This window comes from Bos indicus, chromosome 20 (genome assembly GCF_029378745.1).
Source record: "Bos indicus isolate NIAB-ARS_2022 breed Sahiwal x Tharparkar chromosome 20, NIAB-ARS_B.indTharparkar_mat_pri_1.0, whole genome shotgun sequence".
In the NCBI taxonomy this organism is placed as follows: Eukaryota; Metazoa; Chordata; class Mammalia; order Artiodactyla; family Bovidae; genus Bos; species Bos indicus.
In genome coordinates this window covers 47,258,019-47,268,265 of record NC_091779.1, presented here as the reverse complement: position 1 = coordinate 47,268,265, position 10,247 = coordinate 47,258,019, and positions in this window count along the sequence as shown.

The window sequence follows — 10,247 nt, the reverse complement described above, 5'->3', positions numbered from 1 at the left end:
CCACTTCAGCATTCTTGCCTTGGAAATTCCATGGACAGAGGAGCCTGATGGGCTACAGTCCATTTTCATCCAGTCTCTAAACCTAACAAGACACTCTCTAACCCTGTATACAAGACAGCAAAAGAGACACTGATGTATAGAACAGTCTTCTGGACTCTGTGGGAGAGGGAGAGGGTGGGATGATTTGGGAGAATGGCATTGAAACATGTATGATATCATATATGAAACGAGTCTCCAGTCCAGGTTCGATGCACGATACTGGATGCTTGGGGCTGGTGCACTGGGATGACTCAGAGGGATGGTACAGGGAGGGAGGAGGGAGGAGGGTTCAGGATGGGGAACACATGTATACCTGTGGTGGATTCATGTTGATATATGGCAAAACCAATACAATATTGTAAAGTTAAAAAATAAAATAAATAAAAGTAAAGAAAAAAAAAAAAAAAGAATTTCCACTAAGGGAGTAAAAGAAAGTGAAAGTGAAAGTTGCTCAGTTTTGTTCGACTCTTTGCAAGCCCATGGACTATACAGTCCATGGAATTCCCCAAGCCAGAATACTGGATACCCCTCATTGCAGGCAGATTCCTTATCAGCTGAGCCATAAGGGAAGCCCAAGAATACTGGAGTGGGTAGCCTATCCCTTCTCCAGCAGATCTTTCTGGCCCAGGAATCAAACTGGAGTCTCCTGCATTGTGGGCAAATTCTTTACCAACTGAGTTACCAGGGAAACCACTAAGGAAAATGGATCAGAAATAAGGCGGCTCTATGAGCAGTACCTACCTAGTATAATAATCAGATGGAATTTCTTATCTTCTTCTTTTCAGGCTTCTGGACTTTGTATACCAGGTTGGAGAAGAGAAATGGGTGCTGATTAATCATACATGTGTTTGCCTGATTGGAATGTCATCAAACAATTTTTATTCTCTGACTTCCAAGTCTCCTCTGCCTTACTCATACTTGGTTAAGTTTTCTTTAGCTTTGATATGTGCAGTCCTGGGAGCTTTCAATGGGGATATTTTTCTATGAACTCCCAAAGAAAAGCAAACTCTCATCTCTAAACTCATAACAGATATCTTAGAATTAAACACACCATTTATTTTGAAAGGGCTTCCCTTGTGGTTCAGACAGTAAAAAATCTGGCTGTGATGTAGGAGACCCAGGTTCAATTCCTGGGTTGGGAAAAATCCCCTGGAATGTCTATCCACTCCAATACTCTTGTAAGACACACTTCTTTTTTTAAGTTTCTACTCTTCGACAGAGTTTAGTCTTCTCTAAGGCAGATTGTATTAGTGGTCAAGAATATACCTGCAAGACACAAGAGACACAGGTTTGATCCCTGGGTCAGGACAATCCCCTGGAGGAGGGCATGAAAACCCACTCCAGTATTCTTGCCTGGAGAATCCCCAGAAAAGAGGAGCCTGGTAGGCTACAGTCCATGAGGTTGCACAGAGTTAGATGTGAATAAAGCGATGTAGCATGCAGCATAGTCTGCCTTCAGGTAGCAATTATACAGATGATAAATGGACATAATCCTGGTGAAACACCAGAGTCCATTGTATGAAAAAGAAGAAAAAAAAGACACGACACTGAAAGATGAACTCCCCGGGTTGGTAGGTGTCTAATATGAAACTGGAATAGGGCAGAGAAATAGCTCGAGAAGGAAGAAGAGGCTGAGACAAAGTGGAAACAATGCCCAATGGTGGATGCATCTGGTGGTGAAAGTAAAGTCCAATGCTATAAAGAACAATATTGCGTAGGAACCTGGTGTGTTAGGTCTATGAATCAAGGTAAATTGGAAGTGGTCAACCAGAAGATGGAAAGAATAAACATCAATATTTTAGGAATCAGTGAACTAAAATGGATTGGAATGGGTGAATTTAATTCAGATGACCATTATATCTACTACTGTGGGCAAGACTCTATTTGAAGAAATGGAGTAGCCATTATAGTCAACAAAAGAGTACAAAATGCAATACTTGGGTGCATTCTCAAAAATAATGAAATGATCTCTGTCCATTTGCAAGCGAAACATTCAATAGCATAGTAATCCAAGTCTATGCTCCAGTAACTAATGTTAGAGAAGCTGAATTTGAATGGTTCTATGAAGACTTAAGGGAACATTTCATGCAAAGATGGGCTCAATAAAGGACAGAGATGGTATGGACTTAACAGAATCAGAAGATATTAAAAAGAGGTGGCAAGAATATACAGAAGAACTGTACAAAAAAGACCTTTAATACCCAGATAATCACCATGGTGTGATCACTCACCTAAAGCCAGACATCCTGGAATGTGAAGTCAAGTGGGCCTTAGAAAGCATCCCTGCGAACAAAGCTAGTGGAGGTGACGGAATTCCAGTTGAGTTATTCCAAATCCTGAAAGAAGATGCTGTGAAAGTGCTGCACTTAATATGCCAGTAAATTTGGAAAACTCAGCAGCAGCCACACAACTGGAAAAGGTCAGTTTTCATTCCAATCCCAAAGAAAGGCAATGCCAAAGAATGCTCACTAACTCTCAATTGCACTCATCTCACATTCTAGTAAAGTAACACTCAAAATTCTCCAAGCCAGACTTCAGCAATACGTGAACCAAGAACTTCCAGATGTTCAAATTTGGTTTTAGGAAAGGCAGAGGAACCAGAGATCAAATTGCCAACATCCGCTGAATCATGGAAAAAGCAAGAGAGTTCCAGAAAAATGTCTATTTCTGCTTTATTGACTATGCCAAAGCCTTTGACTGTGTGGATCACAATATACTGTGGAAAATTCTGAAAGAGATGGGAATATCAGACCACCTGACCTGCTTCTTGAGAAACCTATATTCAGGTCAGGAAGCAACAGTTAGAACTGGACATGGAACAACAAACTGATTCCAAAGAGGAAAAGGAGTACCTGAAGGCTGTATATTGTCACCCTGCTTATTTAACTTATATTCAGAGTACATCATGAGAAATCCTGGGCTGGAAGAAGCACAAGCTGGAACCAAGATTGACAGGAGAAATATCAATCACATCAGATATGCAGATGACACCACCCTTATAGCAGAAAGTGAAGAAGAACTAAAAAGCCTCTTGAAAGTGAAAGAGGAGAGTGAGAGAGTTGGCTTAAAGCTCAACATTCAGAAAACAAAGATCATGGCATCCAGTCCCATCACTTCATGGGAAATAGATGGGGAAACAGTGCAAACAGTGTCAGACTTTATTTTCTGGGGGGCTCTAAAATCACTGCAGATGGTGATTGAAGCCATGACATTAAAAGATGCTTACTCCTTGGAAGGAAAGTTATGACCAACCTAGATAGCATATTGAAAAGCAGAGACATTACTTTGCCAACAAAGGTCCATCTAGTCAAGGCTATGGTTTTTCCAGTGGTCATGTATGGATGTGAGAGTTGGACTGTGAAGAAAGCTGAGTGCCGAAGAATTGATGCTTTTGAACTGTGGTGTTGGAAAAGACTCTTGAGACTCCCTTGGACTGCAAGGAGATCCAACCAGCCCATTCTAAAGGAGATCAGTCCTGGGTGTTCTTTGGAAGGACTGATGCTGAAGCTGAAACTCCAACACTTTGGCCACCTCATGCAAAGAGCTTACTCATTGGAAAAGACCCTGATGCTGTGAGGGATTGGGGGCAGAAGGAGAAGGGGACGACAGAGGATGAGATGGCTGGATGGCATCACCAACTCGATGGACATGAGTCTGAGTGAACTCCGGGAGTTGGTTATGGACAGGGAGGCCTGGTGTGCTGTGATTCATGGGGTCACAAATAGTCGGACACGACCGATCAACTGAATTGAACTGACTGGACTGAACTGACAGGAAAATGAAACATTCACCCTAATTTTTATGGAGCTAGAAGATAGTGAACTGAGTAGCTGGGGTATTACCAAATATGTTTGAAAATGTTTTATTTATTTTGGAACTAAACGTAGGCTAATTACCAGGCATAGGGAACAATAAAGAAGGCAATAAATTAGAAAAGTAATTACTGTCTTATATTTACGTATTTTGTTTATGATCTTTAATATTATGCTGTTTAAACAATTTCACATCAAGATTTCACATCACATTAGCATTGGTATATACTTGAAATAAAGCACTAAATTTTTTTTTAAATATGCAAAGAGGGTTATGGACTTCCCATGTGGCTCAGATAGTAAAGAATCTGCCTGCAATGAAGGAGAACCATCTTTGATCCCCGGGTCAAGAAGATTCACTAAAGAAGGGAATGGTTACCCACTGCAGTGTTCTTGCCTGGAAAATTCCATGGACAAAGGCTGACAGTGTACAGTCCATGGATCTCAAACAGTTGGACATTACTGAGTGACTATCACTTTCACTTTCCTGGAGGATTATAGTTTCCCTCAATATTTTCACAGGACAATCTCCATTTATTCAAATTAACAAATGGTTATTTTTCAAAATTAATTGAAAATAATTATAATTAATATATAGTTAATATCTCAAGACTCTTAAATTGCATAATCTAGACTAAATAAAAAAATGTGTGATTTGAATAATTAATGAGTTATAGCTGTATTTTATAATATAACTAAAAATATTTTTTCACTTTACTATCATCAGTGACAAAGATAAGACCAGTTGCATCTTAGATTAAGCTGAATATATGTCAAGGCTATCAGACTCTTTTCATCATTTACATGCAGTCTACAGACAGTTCACAGCTAAAGAATCATGCACAAAGATAGTAACATCATGATTCAGGGCTAATTAACTGATTTTGCTGGAAATCCTCCTGTTAGTACTGCCATTTCATGCTTGAATATTTTGAATTATATTTTACAGAAATGTTTCTTATAATTTCAATTAATCCATAATTTTTGCTTATCATTATTACTAGATAAATGATGACCCTCTAGAATCTTACAATTCAAATGTACATTTAAGTGGAGAATATAATTAATATCAAGCTAAACATACATATGAATGACATTATCCAAATGAATGATTATTATGTAAAATAAATATACTTCTATAAAAAATATACATTTCTGTAGAGTAAAATATCCAAATTTGAACAGATTCTATATTAGAAACATTATTTATTTTAAAAATACTTGGTTTATGTACCTAGCCTTGGCATCAATCTGGTAAATGTAGTTTTTAAACTACTTGCCTGTGTGTGCTGAGTCACTTCAGCTGTGTCTGACTCTTTGTACCCCTATGGACTGTAGCCTGTCAGGCTCCTCTGTCTGTGGGATTCTCCAGGCAAAAATACTACAGTGGGTTGCCATGCTGTCTTCCAGGGAGTCTTCCCAATGCAGCATCGAACTCATGTCTCCTGTGTGTCCTGCATTACAGATGGATAGGCTTCCCTGGTAACTCAGCTGGTGTGTAATCCAACTGCAATGTAGGAGACCCTGATGCCATCCCTGAGTTGGGAAGATCCCCTGAAGAAGAGAATGGCTACCCATTCCAGTACTTTTGACTGGAGAATCCCATGGACTGTATAGTCCACGGGGTCTCAAAGACTAGGATAAACTGAGTGACTTTTACTTTTACTTTCTTTACACACTAAGGCACTTGGGAAGCCCTTTTGAGCTCCTTACTTGACCATAATAGCTTTTTTTTTTTTTTTTTTTTGCATTAAAAGCATTTTTTAGTTAAGATGTAAATTTAATCTCTGAAAATCTATAGTATAGAGTTTTAAACAACTGATACAAATAAACGTGTTGTCCCCTGTGTGCATTGTGTGTATGTAGTATGAGTATTCTGTATTGACCATTTTTTCCAGCACCTATGGTTTGGTTAAAAAGAAAACAAAACATAGGTAGTGATGAAAAAACATTATATTATAATTTAAGCTTTGGCTGTTCAGTCACTCAGTCACGTCCCCATGTCTATAGACATGGGACACTCTTTGTGGCCCCATGGACTGCACCATACCAGGCTTCCCTGTCTTTAACCATCTGCTGGACTTTGCTCAAATCCATGTCTATTGAGCCAGAGGTGCTATCCAACCATCTTATCCTCTGCCGTCCATTTTTAGCTTCTCTCTCTTTTTCATTCTTGTGGTATGTTGATCAGCTTAGTACTCCACTGATAACCTCTTGGTTTCAGAGCAAATGCACCAATGAAAGAAAAATGTTAGTTCTCAGTGACAAGTTGGGGTCTTCAAAGTGGAGAACCTTTTCAACCTCAGTAAATGTCATCTACATTGAAGCTACTCACAAACTATTAAACTTAGGTAAACATAAAAATCTCCCCTAAATTATCCTAGTGATAATTTTCACAGCAGCCTGAGAAAGCCAATGCATGCCCTCTGCATGACAGGAGTAAGAGAAGTAAAATTTTCTGTTTCAAAGGAAGACAAACCTTTCCCAGCTGCTTTCATTACCAAAGAACCCAACTGTCTATTATTATTTCTGAGAGTCTATAGACACAAGATGTTGTGCTGAAATGAGTCCACTTCTGCTTAACTGTGATAATTAATTCTTAGATGTTCATGCTAACTTATATTGTATTTAATAAAGGCTATAAGAAAAATAGCCTTATTGCCAAGTTGATGCTTAAATTGAAAAAAGTAGGGAAAACCACTAGACCATGCAGGTATGACCTAAATCAAATCCCTTATGATTACACAGTGGAAGTGAGAAATAGATTCAAGGGACTAGATCCCTTATTTTTTTTGCAGGGTGGGGGAAGAGGAGGGCAATGAGGCATGTGGAAAGATTGAAGGCAGGAGGAGAAGGGGAAACAGGGGATGAGATGGCTGGATGATATCACTGACTCGATGGAAATGAATTTTAGCAAGCTCTGAGATTTGGTCATGGACAGGGAAGCCTGGCATGCTGTAGTCCATGGCATGGCAAAGAGTCGTACTCAGCTGAGAGACTGAACTGATACTGGAGGAGGAAATGGTAACTCATTCTAATATTCTTGCATGAGAATACCATGAACAGAACGAAAATTCAAAAAGATAGGACACCAGAAGATAAGCCCTCAAGGTTGGAACGTGTCTAATATGCTACTAGGGAAGAGTGGAGGTCATTAATAATAGCTCCAGAAAAAATGATGTGGCTGTGCCAAAGCGGAAATGATGCTCAGTTAACGGTCCGTTGTTGAGAGACTGCAAGATCAACCAGTCAATTCTAAAGGAAATCAACCCTGAATATTCACTCTGAGCACTGCTGCTGAAGCTGATGCTCCAATACTTTAGCCACCTGATGTGATGGGCCAACTCATTGGGAAACACTCTGATACTGGGAAAGGCTGAAGGCAAAATGAGAAGGGAACAACAGAGCATGAGATGCTTAGATAGCATCAGTGAATAATGGACATGAATTTGTGCAAACTCCAGGAGATAGTGGATGAAAGAAGAGACTAGCATGCTGCGGTCCACAGGATCATAAAGAGTCAGACACAGCTGAATGTCTGAAGAAAAACTTCAGGATATTGGACTACTATTTAGCAATGGAAAGCTGTGAACTACTCATATATTCCAAAGCATTTATGACCCTATAATACTGGGCAAAACAAGCCAGGCAGAAAAATCTGTACTGTTCAATTCCATTTACATGAAATTGTAGAAGAGGGCATTAATGTATAGTCTTAGAAAGTCTGTCAATTATTACTTGGGACTGGGGGGAAAAAACATGGGAAAAGTTTTGAAGGTTATAAAAATGCTTTCTACTTTGATAGGATTGGTACATAGGAATACAGGTAATATCATAGTATATGATATGCTTTTATCATTAAAAACATACACTTAAAATGGATGTCATTTCTTAAATGTAAATTAGGCCTCAATAAAGTTGATTTACAATTTTAAAAAGTACCAATATTTATTCATGCCTCACTATATATGTTTCACTATATCATGGCTTTGCATATGTTCTTTTTCTTTCAATGGGCGACTCTGAGGGGTGTTAAAAGTTATTTTAATGTTGCAATTTTTTAGCATCTTATTTTCAATGTGCTTTGATTATCATAATTTACATAAATAGGAGTAAAATGTTTAAGTCAATCCCATATTCCTGTTTGTACACTAGTAATAGAATAACAGTTTGAAAATGAGCATTTTCCGAATAGAATTACTGTATTAAAACCTATTCTTTTCCATTGCCTCTATGTAGTAGTCTTTTTGATCTGTTTTATAGGCTACTTAATTTAACTACCATAAATTTTTGATGAAGATTCCTGCCTATAAAGAGGAATTTTACCAATGCAACATATTTTTAGAATTATTGCAATTAGAATGTTTTCAATAATTGTTTAGCAACTGGATTCTCAGGAGAAAGGGGATATTTTATTTTAGTCAGCAAGTCAACAAGTATTTATTGAGCTCTCGCAGGATGTCTTTTGTCGCACTAAGCAAATTTATCACCTCCTAAGCAGTACCTATGAAACTTGGGGATATATTCCCAAAGTTGCTGTTCAACACATTTCATGACATTAATTATATAAGGATGAAACAAAAGAGAAGAAATTAGCATTCCCACGTAAGATTTCCCCCATTTTTATAGTAAAGTATATGTTTTCAGAGTAATATCTCCCTTTTGAGTAAGTTGATGTATTGTATCATGAACATTATCATGCATATATCAGAAACTGATATTAATTTTAATTCAAAACTTCTTGAGAAATATTTTTGCCATCCTTGTATATTTCTATGAATAAATAAAAGGGAGAAAAGATTGAGGCAAACAAAAATTTTCTTGTCTATTTATTTCCTATAAACTGCCTAAATGCAACATCCTTTTCAATACTTAATTCTGTGTTGCAAATTCCAAGTTATGAAATCAAAGCTTCCCAAGACTTCAGTCCTTTGGTTCTCCTCCACTACAACAGTGACTTCCACATTCATCCATCAGTCACCACCTAGAGGCCCATACCACAGATTAATTTTGGAGCATGTACTTGATATTAGCTACTTTAGGAAAAAATAAAACCAAAACAATGTTATGGGTCATTGTACATGTATGACATGTACAGTGTCATTTGGAACATCACTTGATAGTTTGAGATGAATAAATACTGTCGTTCAGACCTGTGCACCCATGCGCATACATAAAACTCTGAGATTTCAGAAACATTTTTTACTTAAACCTAAAGTCATGTATTGCCTGATATTCTAAGTGCAATTTTCTCCAAATTATAACTCCTTAGTTTCCTCCTAAGTTTTCAACAAGAAAGTGATATAAATTCAAAATTGTTCCCCAAAGTGTGATTTATATCATCATACGTCTTAAATTCTAAAACATTATGCCAGGAATAAGAGGCAATGAGTAGACAGTGGGATATTTGAAAGTAAACTCAAACTGCTTTGTACTTGTTTTGTGAATGTTCTAAGTAAAAAGATTACAAATACATATTTTGCTGATCCTTAGTGTATTTACTCTACATTTAGTACAAGTAAAAATAACAACAATTTAAAATGAAAACATTATACCTACTCTATTTTTTCCACTTTATACTTGTTTAAGTGAAATAATACAGCAAATAAAAAAAATACTTAAAGGAAAACAATACACATACTATTTATATGCAATGTTCAGCCCCTATCGCTCAAGAGAAGGAATAGAGGAATGTTATTATTCCTGTTAGAAGGAGAAACGCATTCATTTCTATGAGTGGTTGACTTCAGGGTAAGTTACAATTTAAAATTTCCCACTGGGTTAATAGCAGGTACCAAAAGTTCAGAAGAGCATTAGTAATTACTTTTCCCCAAAGCAGAGATTTATCAGGAATATCATGCAGTTCAGCATTACGCATATCCTGTTCTTTTCAATTGTGGCTTAAAATACATGCAATTTAGTGTTTCTTTTCCTAAGACACTCAAAAACTCTGTCATAATCAAATTGGTTTCTTTGGCTATTTCAAGTTACTTTTTTTTTTTTTTTTTTTCCTTATTATTGTGATTCTTTGTGAAATGTATTAACCACCATTGGTAGAAAAGGTGATGATCATTTCTCTGATCTATGTGTAGGTTGTATGTGTAACAGATTTCTCTGGGTGAAACTAATCAGAGTATGTTTAGTGTTGGAAATTGTGTACATCTTCTCGCAGGCTGTCATTCTAAAATTTTAGGGACTATTGTTAAGTACTTCCTAAGTATACCAGCTAAACCTTTGAGATGATTTGCAACTTCAATCCACTGTCATCTCAGAAAATTCTGTATTAGTTTTTTTTTTTTTTTTCCTTTCTTTTTTTCTTTCTGAGATCCTTGCCAATGGCTCTGTGGCTTTCTATTCCCTTGGGCTCTTGATTTTTCTCTCTGCCCAGGTCTCTGT